This window comes from Aethalodelphis obliquidens, unplaced genomic scaffold (assembly GCF_003676395.1).
Source record: "Aethalodelphis obliquidens isolate GAN/ISIS:26980383/991018 unplaced genomic scaffold, ASM367639v1 scaffold10, whole genome shotgun sequence".
Taxonomy (NCBI): Eukaryota; Metazoa; Chordata; class Mammalia; order Artiodactyla; family Delphinidae; genus Aethalodelphis; species Aethalodelphis obliquidens.
In genome coordinates, this window is record NW_020837954.1 from 35663717 (window position 1) to 35674994 (window position 11278).

At 37.3% G+C, this 11278-nt stretch overlaps 1 long non-coding RNA gene across 1 annotated transcript; it reads left to right on the forward strand.

The window, feature by feature from the left end:
- The first annotated feature begins 901 nt into the window (after positions 1–901).
- LOC113623043 (uncharacterized) lies at positions 902–10227 on the forward strand. Its single transcript, XR_003433745.1, has 3 exons — positions 902–1013; positions 9784–9899; positions 10011–10227. It is a non-coding gene; the product is annotated as an uncharacterized LOC113623043 (long non-coding RNA).
- Positions 10228–11278: the final 1051 nt, after the last annotated feature.

Genomic DNA, 11278 nt, shown 5'->3' on the forward strand with positions numbered 1-11278 from the left:
GAAGTTTTCAGTCCTCCCTGTTTTCCCTTTGACTTCGCTGACTGTGTGCAGCTAGGAGGGCTGGAAGCAGTGAGCTCCCATAGAAAACCTATGGTTAAGGCGAAAAGGATAGTGTAGTCTCGACTAATTGAATCAACACGTACGGAGAGCAACATTCTTTTTAGGTCCTGCTCTGGAAAGGGTCCATTTGGCCGGGAGCAGCCAGTTCACTGTTACTCAATCTCCTGAAAAGTAACCATAGTAACTCACCTCTCTTTTGATGGGATCCTCCTCATTGGCTGCCTATCTTCCTTTGGAAAGCTCATCTCTCTAAATATAGAAGATGATGAGATCTGTAAGCATACATCCATGTTAAAAAAAAAAAAAAGGTGCAGTTAAATATGGCCCTTTAAAGAAAAACTGTCTTCAAAGAAAAAGTACTATTTGGCTATTTCAAATCTTGTGAGAAATAGTGTGTATCCCAGTGAACGATTGAGTTAGTCTGTTTTGGGTTAACTGCTGAATTGTTACTTTAGAGAGAATATTTCTTGAAATTATACAAAATCTGGCATTTAAAAACAAGTATATCTGACTCTGATTTTTTTTTAAAAAAATCAGCATACTGATAATGTCCCCCAAATAATCTCCTAGTAAATAGTTGATGAGATCTGTGATTCACTTATTTTCACATTTCTTAGGGTAGTTAAGATTCCTCATGTTCACAGTTAAATCTGGAGAACATTGAAGTAATTGTGTATGTTTGAAGGTTTATCTCTCTGGTTCAGATCAACTCCACCTCAAACATCTTAGTGTCCTCCTACTGCATGCCTTCTCCTGACTTGGTAACTAGTTCAAGTCAGTGCAGTTCTGACTCTTCCAATGTTATTTGTGTCTTGCTCCTTGTTTCAAAATCTCAGGTAGCCATTCATGAGCCCGAGGCTTTGAGAAATGCTCGCTGTGCAAAGGGGAACTCTCACCAGATTTTCTGAAGCTGTCCTAGAGATACACTTTTCAGATTGATTCAGCATTACCAGGTAATCACTAGCTTAAAAGAAATTACTGTTTAAATATGTATCCAGAGAAATAAATGCTAATGTAGCATTACCATAACTTACAAGATCAATATAAGGGATTGTTTATATAGGTGGTTGCTGGGCAGAAGTCAATAGAGGTTCTCTGTAGAAAGGACATTTGTAGGCTGGCAGATTTTCCTCTCTAAGACCCATGTGAATAGGGTGAGGTCAAATTAGGTAGCTTGGCTTGGGGAACATACCAAGCGGAAACCCTGTGAGCACATTGGTGCATGTCTGATATGAAGGCAATGAAGAGAGCTCTCTCTGCAAAAAGAGATTGTAGTGATTTTTAAAATTTAATTTGCATTAAGGTCATGGTGATAGAAACCCATGAGTGTTAAGCATTTTAAACTCCCTTTTCAGAATATAATAGAGTCTTATTTTTTTATGTATAAAAATTTTAATGAGGGTTCAGCCCTCCAGCATTGTATAACTTTCACATGTACTGAGCTATCCATATGCAGTTCCTAGAGGTAACCAACCTAGCAAATTACAATCAAATTCATGAAAGTATACCATGCCACATTTCTTCTCTTTCCTTTCTTCCCTTGGTAAAAATAAATAATTGAACAATTTTATTCAGAAACCTATTTGAAAATTTACTCTGTTCTGGTTGTATAGTTTTTATGGATATCATGAGATTTTAAAAGTACTGGTCTATGTAGTCACTTAGTAAAATATCTGTAGTTTAATAAATTTAAGCATTAAAGATGATTGTTTGAGCCATCAAAAATGTTGGTTTCATTAGCCTTTAGCACCACCCACCCTTTTCCCTTCCTCCATTATAATTACTACATTTTATGGTGAGAAACAAATCCAAAGAGACCAGTAAGATTTAGTCATCTGTCACGAGATGCATATAAATTTCTAGTCCTGCTGTCAATCTGAGGAAAGTTTGAATAAAGCAGCCACAAGTATTTGCTCATGTATATGCATTAGTCTTGTGTATTAGTAATTTATACACATCCTATCTCTATGTAATATGCATAGAAGTTTAAAATCATTCAGTGCCCTTTAATTTATGTGAATGAGTCTGCCCTTTCATTGAGATCACTGTCACAATCAAAAGGTCACGTAAAAGGGGCTCTTAAATTTTAATTTTGATTCTATCATGAATGTATAATGTGCAGGATATTTACTGTGCAATTTTAATGTCCATATCTGTTTAAAGTCATTCATCAGAAAATATTATCATGGTCCTTAGTTTAAATAAATAAAAATAAATCAAATAAATCACTGTAGTGTAAACATTTAATCCTAGAGACATTGGTAGATCCTAAGTTAGAGCATGAAAAATATTCCACCGATCGGTAATGAAGGATCTAGTCACTCTTATCAATGGGAACACCAGCTGTACTTGTACATACCATGGATTATAAAAAGGGGTGTACTTAGGTCTGTAAGACTTAGATAAGGCTGAGTTTAAGCAAGTTAAAACTGAAATCAAGTCTAATTTCAGTTTTTCATCAAATACTCTATCTGGAAGCTTTTAGGTGTTTATGAACATTCCATGTTCAGTTTTATGTCGTGTTACTTTCATGGGATTTAGAAGATGCTTGAAACATGGAGAAATGTTGAAAGGTTTGATTAAGATGCTGGGGCCCTTACCTCTACATCTGGGCTGTCCACTGAGAACTCATGCCAGCTGGCTTTAGCTGTCAAAACACCGACATCCCAACAATAGCTCTAGAGCCAAGGCACAACCCGTTCAGATTTTTGTATCTGTAAAAGCAATATGTTTCAGAAACCCAGAAAAAGCTGAAATAAAATAGCGATTTCAGAAACAGGGTGGCAAATTGACTATAACCGTGTAGTACTAAAACCAAGGAAGAAGTACACCTTTAGATATTGGGAGGAAGTAATCCTTGTCGACCCTCCCCACCCTCCATCTTATTTTTAATAAGGTCTGTCTAAATAGTCTTGGTACGTTGCTTTAATGTTTCCCCTTTTTAACCTAACCAATTATTTTTTAATTTTTCATGATTAAATTTAACAGGCTAAAAACAGAGTCATCTAGTTTGCTGCAATAATTCTCAGTGGGGTGGTAGGAGGATATTAAAAAGTACTAAGGGTTTGCTAGTGTTATGTTCAGTATTGTAATATAAGTATATTTAGAAAAAATTTGAACCTTTTCTCATGTTATAAATTATAGAAAGTAAAATGCAACACAAAAATCTTCTTGGGAGGTAGAGATACAAGGGTCTTCTAAGTATCAGTGATGATCAAACGAGGTGGAGGGAGAGGTGTGAAGCTGGGAAACCCCCTCTGCAGGGGTGTAGCAGAGTTTGTGTTATTTTTTAAATGCTTATTAAAAGGGGGTGTGTGGTAATACGTCAAGAAAAATTGGGGATGTTGCAAAGAGAACCAGGACTCAGGAGCCTGGAGTCTCAATTCTGTCTCCATGTGCTACCTGTTGTACTGCTTTATGGCTCAGTTTCTCCATGTCTAATATGGGGGATAAGCCCATCTACTAAGTGGCATGCTTGAGTTGAACACAATGTAATAATTTAATGAAGCACCTATCACTCTTTAGAATAAAGGTGCCCCGTGAATGAAGAACATTTCATCACTAGAGCAACTCCAGGTGGCGACACAAAGCAGGCACCATATGAGTGAGGGCAGAGAATTAACCAACTCCAGAGCAAATTCTCACACAGTCGGTCCTCGATTTTCACGGGTGTGGAACCCACGGATATAGAGAGTCGACTGTACTACACCAGTTTACATAAGGGACTTGAGCATCTGCAGATTTGGGTATCCGTGGGGGCCCTGGAACCAATGCCCTGATACTGAGGGACGACTGTGTATTATTAGTGAGTAAAGTTAATGGTTAGTTCCATTTTATGTTTTTCCTCAACCCTTCTGAGATATCTAGCTAAGTGTTTTTGGTGATATACCCAAACTTGATGTTAGTATCAAAGTGGAAGACAGTGAGGGTGATACAGATGGGGTACTTTTCAAAACACCACTGCCGTGCACATGTCAGGGGTTAAAAACCCTTCTCTCTGAGCAACAGACTGGGGTACCTAAGGAAGTTAGAGCATCTCCCTAGACATAAGATATTTCTTGGAACCTCCATCTGTCAGTGTTATTGCTTTGCCAGTTTTCTTTCTGATTCATTCCCGCTTTCCAAGGTAAAAGGTAGAGTGAAAGGGAGCCTCATCCTCCAAAACGAGGGATGCACTTCTGAGGGGTGGTAAATCCCAGAGCTTCCCCGAGGAACCTGTTGCGCTTGGTCTCTCTCATTAATAGGGCCAGCTCATGGCAGGAGTTAGGTAGGCTTCAGTGCACCATCTAAGGTAACGTCATGATTATATGACTGGTCATATCCCATTTAATGATGTTGTCTTTGGTTCAGAGACCATCACCAATGGAACAAGGTAGGCGTGTGGAACTAGTGGTCTTTTATTTAGTATTCCACATCTGTGCTTGGGGCTATCCTCAATGCCGCTGGTTTCTTGAAAAACATTTCTAACTCTCTGGCTGTCCGTACCCCTGGAAGTTCCTAAGAAAGTTTTCCAGGAGCTGCAACGTGTCGGTAATTCTAAACTGCCGGTAGAGACAATCATGTGCTTAGGGTGGATGATAGATCTGAAGGGACAGATTGCTCCATTGATTCAGAGCTAAAAACTGGCACTGACTTCTGCTCCTCTAGAGCATATTATCCAGAAGGGTGCCAGACAAGAGGTTATGAGGGAGAAGACTGATGGCATATTGCTAAACATCAACAAAGCGGAAGGTCTATAGAAGGTGCAGCATTACAGCTTTGAATGTGGCACCTGCCTGCCTTCTTGCATACACACGGATGTTTCACGCACCCTCTGCTTAACAAGAGAGGACAGATGTCCTCCATAGAACACAGTGCTTCTGAGTAGCACATTTATATACCTATATATGTGACTTCAAAAATGAGGCCACTACAGTAATAATACCTAATATTTAGTGAGCAGAAAATATGTGGGTATATGACAGGCATGAAGTCAGTGCTTTTTAATCATCTCATTTAATCCACACATAACTCAATGAGTTTGATATTTGGCCTCACTTAATCAATGAGGAAACTCAGGCTCTTTGAGATTAAATGCTTTGTCCAACATCACTGAGAAAATAAAATGAGGAACTGGGATTGGAACCAGTGCTGTAGGATAGCCCCAGCAGGTCGTGCTGAAGTGTTTGAAGCCACGCAGTAAGATTGCAGAATGTAACTCACAGTGACAGGTAGAGCAGCTCTTGGAACAAAAGTGCCCATGGCCCTTAAGGAAGGATTTCGGTAGCTTTGCCACCAGCAAAGCATTATTTAGATAGGTAGGGTTAGTGCTTTGAAAGGCTCTTGCCAGGCTAACACTATACAAAGAGAAATCACTGAGGGACTGGAAGCTGAGGCACGTGGTTTGTCCACATCACGGGTCAGTTGTTGATCTGAGACTAGAAGCACCTTATTTTCCCCACTGATCAAACTCTTCCTTTGTCTTTGGCTACAGATGCCCATGCCCAATAGGATGGTCTGAACTCTGTTTTTGCAGTGTGTTGATTAAAGTGTTGTGAGGCAGAAAATGAGAACCTTACCAAAATTAAGATACATTATACTCATTGCTTCCTTGCCATCTCTCAGGCTTTTCACGGTCTTGGAGGGAGAATGGTTTACTATGACAGGAGTCGTTCTTTTATGATCATCTGTGCTCTCAAAGTGTTTGTAAATTAATTTGCTGATGATCTTTCTTTAATGTACTGCCTGTGGGCCGTGCACCAAATGAAATCACTTTTGTACAATAATAGGATTTCAGTTGTCTGGAGGCAGAAGCAGGAGAATAAGGGAGAGCATTTGAGCAATCATTTGTAATTACATTTGAAACGTTTATTTAAAGAAATATGTATAAATTGTACTGTCAGAACTCTAATGACAGGGATGGCCATTGTGTTCTGTGACTCTTAACCTGCTGTATTGAAGTTTTAGACTAGGAAATACATTGAAGCATTGAGGCTGACACAGATATTTTATGTGCCCAGAGGTTAGAACATTAAAAACAATTTGAATATTCAAGCCAGCATTAGCTATTTTACTTTTAGAGATAAATTTAGGCTCAACCTCATTCGTTTTATAATTTATATACTGTTCTCGGAGCTCAGGACATGGGCTATGAAGACATAAGATCATTTTACTTTTCCTTGTCTATTTCATCAGCTTTATTTGAATAACAGGCTGGGTTGAGTTGGGCTTTTTCATTATGGGAGAATTATATAAATAGATTTACATATGTTTATTGGATCATACAGGCAAACATTTGGAACTTCAGACTAACTTTAATTAATTCTCTAAATAACTATCTGGATATTTTAAAAACAGTTACATTTCCTTCACTCCAAATGTATGACCAGTGACAATATATCCAGAAACATTTTTCTGGAGCTTTTATAGTACTTGTGCTATTTTCAACTTGACCATTTGAAATATTCTTTTGCAGTCTTTTAACTCTCTAATTATAATTGAATATCTGTGGGAGGCAGAGCGGTGGAAAGAATCGTAGGGCCAGAGCTAGGAGGCCAGGCTGGGATTTGCTTCTGGGATAGATCTGTGCTTATTGGCACTAATAAGAGCTAGGGTTTGATTGAGTGCTTACTATATGCTGGGCGTAATGCCAGTCACTTTCCATGAATTATGTCAGTGATCCTTTGAGACAGTATTATTTCTATCCCCACTTTACAAATGAAATATGTAAAGAGTTTATGTCATTTTCTCAAAGTCACACAGCTAAGAAGTGGTAGAGCTGGGCCACTTGCATCTGACTTCAAAACCCAAACTCTTAGCCACACACCAAATTGGAAATCATTGAACCCTTCTGGGCCTCAGTTTCCTCATCTGTAAATCTTGTAGGCTGAACCATGTGATCAATAAATAGTTTCCAGCTCTGAATTTTTTGAGTTCTCATCCAGCCGGGAAAATAGATGTAGGAACTTATGTTTGCCATATATTTTAGCCTCAAAGTGGCTAAAAGCATCCTCCCAAATTTGATGCTGAAAACATTGCAAGTAGCTAAACAGCATGCAAGGAAGTAATTGTCAAACAGATAGCAGCTGTGAAAACTTTTCAGCATTTCAACAACCCATGGGGGTGTTTCTTAAGAGCAATAAACTAAGTGGCTAAGCGTGTTGCCCATGGAGCTGAGACACAAATCTAGAGCCCTGAGAAATTACTGTGTTTCCAGGGTCTAATACATTCTCTATCTTAGGATAACTGCCTGAATACAGCAGACAGAATCTTTATGAACCTTGGAGCCATTGGTATAATTTTTTGGTCTTGATGTTAAATAAAAAATATTTTAGTAGGTCATCAGTTGGTTTATTTGATATTTGGTTCTCCAAGCTGCCACCTGCCCTCCCTTGTGTCATTCATTAAAAAGTTTTTAATTGGTCATAAATGCTGTAGACATTGTGTTACTTTATAAAATAAAATGAATATACCTATACACCTCCAAATATATATATGAATATATATACACATATCTATTTCCAAATCTTTCCTCATACTTTCCTGCACTACAGTAATTCACTGAGCCTTGTTAAAAAGAAAAAAATATCAGTGACCTGTCCAGCTATAATGCTAATAGCCGTCAGTCGTTGATACTTCTTAATGTGAACCCAGGAATTTATGTTGAAAAGTGACTTGATTCTTTCTTCTCTATTAGTTAAAGTGGAGTCTGTCTTTGCTCATAAAGCTAAAACATCTAAGCCAATGTAGCCAATGTCACAATAACAACAATGACAAAAATCCATCAAGCCGATTGCTTGGCATTCTCGTGATTAAGCAATCAGTTGATTGGCTGAATGTTCTGTTTTTCAAATTGCTGTTGTAGTGCTTCTACTGTATTTGCCTAATGCTATGACATAGAGACTCTCAGACCTGCCTTATGAGCATCACCTGGAAATTTGTGAGAAATAGAAATTCTCTGCTCCTAGCCCAGATCTACTGAATTAAAAACTCTGGGGGTGGGACAAATAGCAGTTTGTGTTTTTAGGAGAGATGATTCTGGAGAGATGATTCTAATGTTCACTAACTTTTGAGAACCATGGTGGCATCCACTAGTTAAGCAGTTTAAAAAGAAATCAGTCACAATAATTAATTGTCATCACAGAACAACCCAAAGCTTCACCTAATTATTTGATTCAATCCTTTAAAAATCCACCTAAGAAAATAATTACTAAAGAACAACCCCTGAGAAAACTGGGTTCAGTGATGCTTCCTTTGTTTTCATTATAAACAATTTTGTTTTCCTTTTTTCTAACTTCTGAAATCTGTGAAAACGCCGTATAAACTGAAATATGCTTACTGCATTCAGAAATTGTATCCTGACTTTGTTCCAATTGTGAACGATTATTACACATTTGTCTCTTTTTAGGTCAGACACACCAGTGGTTTAACATTCTTATTTCCCTTACAAAACATGCCAACTCTAATTTAAGGCTCTCTTGGGTTTATAATCCACAGTGGTGCCAATGAAAAATTGGAAAGCTTTAGGTGTGATTTTTTGTAGCTTTTCCTACTTGTTAAGGAAAACCACCCAGCTACAAAAAGCTGCAGGAAATGTTATACAGATGCCACCAAATGGAGGAAAAACTTAGAAGAGGCATGTTCTTAAAGAGCACATTTTTAATATTTAAAACATGTAAGATGTTAGAGGAAAACATCAAATGTCTTGACTATGAACTTATTTAACCAACACATTAATAAACTACTCATTTTGTGAATCCAATGGTGTCAGCACCTAAAAATATTCCAGGGTGTGTTTAAAGGTAAAATTGTTGATGCTTAAGTATAAACTTTTTCTCTGATCTGGTCCACTGAGGTTGAATGAGTACTGAACAGGACACAATTTGTAGTATTTTAAATTCATTCAAGGCTTTCACTAGGAAGCTCCTTATGTATCTTCAGCTTTCAAGGCTGTACTTGCCTCTCTTCCGTGATATCAGCACCACCTAGCGTACATACTAAAAACTCCCTTTAAACCAAACCATCTCTTTCTGAAAATCTGCCTTCAGAACACTGTCCTTTTTTAAACAAGTCAGAATTCTCAACAATAGTACGCTAAAGGAGAGAACAAAATTTTCACTTTCAGAAATTATATACCAAGGTCAAGTTTTCAAGTCAGTGTGCTATTTAAACTTTTATTTACTTATGATTTACCTCTGTTAAGCCAGGTGTTATGAGGATGGTTATACCATGACCATATCATAGGGTTTGTCTATAGACATGCAGTTATTTTTTTAAAGTGTAATGGGGTCACCAACCATTTTACACAAATTTGGTTAACCTAGCAACATTAAATTCCTTCTGTAAATGAGGCAGTTTTACTAAAAGAATGATGAAAGGTGACATCTCTTTCCATTGCATTTTGTGCATCAACTTCAAATGTGGGTATGTTTTGACATTAAATGGCATGAAATTAAACAGAGGATTGGTAAGTATGTACTTTATTTCAGAGGGGCTGCATAAGGAAATAAATATAATTCTCCAACCTAGAACATCTAATTTGGGTCTGAATAGTGGCATGTGCCTGCAAACAGGCTTCTCAGCAACAGGAAAATTGCCACTGACTGCTTCACTGTGTTGCTCAGTAAATGAAGAGAGAATATTAATTTCTGGGGTCACCAGTTTCTTTTCACAAGTAAAACTTATGTTATAAAATGCTCTTTTGCTACAGTAATATCTGATTTTTCTCCAATTTATTTTCTATAGCTTATCCAACAAAAGTATTAACACATACGTTAACAACGTCGAAAGTAGCCTACTTTAAGAGAAAATATGCAGAAGAAGAAGATTTACATCAAGATTACCATGGGTATTTTCCAAAAGTAAGGGCTTATTTGTTATTTTTTTTAAAAATTTTATGAGTCTTGTCGATAACAAAGGCTCTTGTTCTCATTTTTCTAAAATGTAGATTGAATGATGTATTTGCTTTCCAGCACCTGATACTGCCTGAGGACAGGACTTGCATTCTCAAACTTTCTCTAGAGAAGCTCAGATTTCTTGAAGACCCAGAAACCTACTTAAGAAGGTCTGTGTTAATTAACAATTTGCTGAGGAAGATCCATCTAGAGACGGAGAAAGAGAGCTATGAATACTTTAAAGAAGCTCCCTGTTATAAGACTGCTTATTCTGATACAAGAAAACGGCTGAAGTTTATGGTACAGGAATGCTGTTCTCAGTCTCTCTATTATGAAGAGCTGCATTCGTATCATATTGTGCCTTATGCTTCGGAGAATGCCATTTATGGAATGGGCTACACTAGCAGCCACTTGGAGCAAAATTCTCAGTTGCTTATTTATAAAATGAATTAAAGTAACTGTTAAAGTCCATTGATACCTTGTTTCTAAATGCCTGAACTGTTTATAGTGAAGATGTTAACATAAGGCACTAATTATCAGTGCCCTTGAGATCAAAGATGAGATGCATGCTGAACTGATTGGAGAGAACCCTGGTTATTATTCAGCAGTCCTTACTATCAGCCAGCCAAATTGAAAATATGTCCACATATTATAAAGCGGAGAATAAGTGCTTTAGAAGCAAAGTTTGTTTGTTTTTTTTTTTAAGATAAGGTGTGTAGGAAGGGACCTATATTAAGTTCTTACACAGATTTAAACATTTCAAGCCCCCTATTTCCAAATTCTACTACTCTTAATGGAAAGTAACAAAAAGTAACAGATTCAGATTAAACAAATAATGTCTTGTCCCTGAGGATTAAATGTGGAACGAATTAAATTTTCTGTAAATGATGAGAGGAAGGGTAGATCCTTTCTGAAATGCTTTGGCTTGTCAAGCATTGTGCCAAGTAATTGACACCATTCTCCTTTTACCATTAGTGGCAATTCAAGATGTGGCAAACCTACTGCAATTTAACTGCTGAATGTAACAACCAGAACACTCCACATCGATCCATTTTACATTATTATTATTTTTTTTGACTTCATAGAGTTTTCTCTTTCAAAGTGAAATTTAATAAAATAGCCTTGCAGATGGGCTTTTGTCTAAGTTCTAGGGGTCAGTTAAAATTTGTGGTGGGCTTTTAGTTGAGTTTAAATTTATTTATGATGTCATTTTTATAGGCTGTGAAGCTCAGGAAAAGGGTAGGCAGGTAATATTTGATTTTAATAGGCAGGTAATTTAAAAAATCTTACCTGCAAAAACTGGTGAGAACAACAAAAATTCTACATGATGTTATTTCTTCATCTAA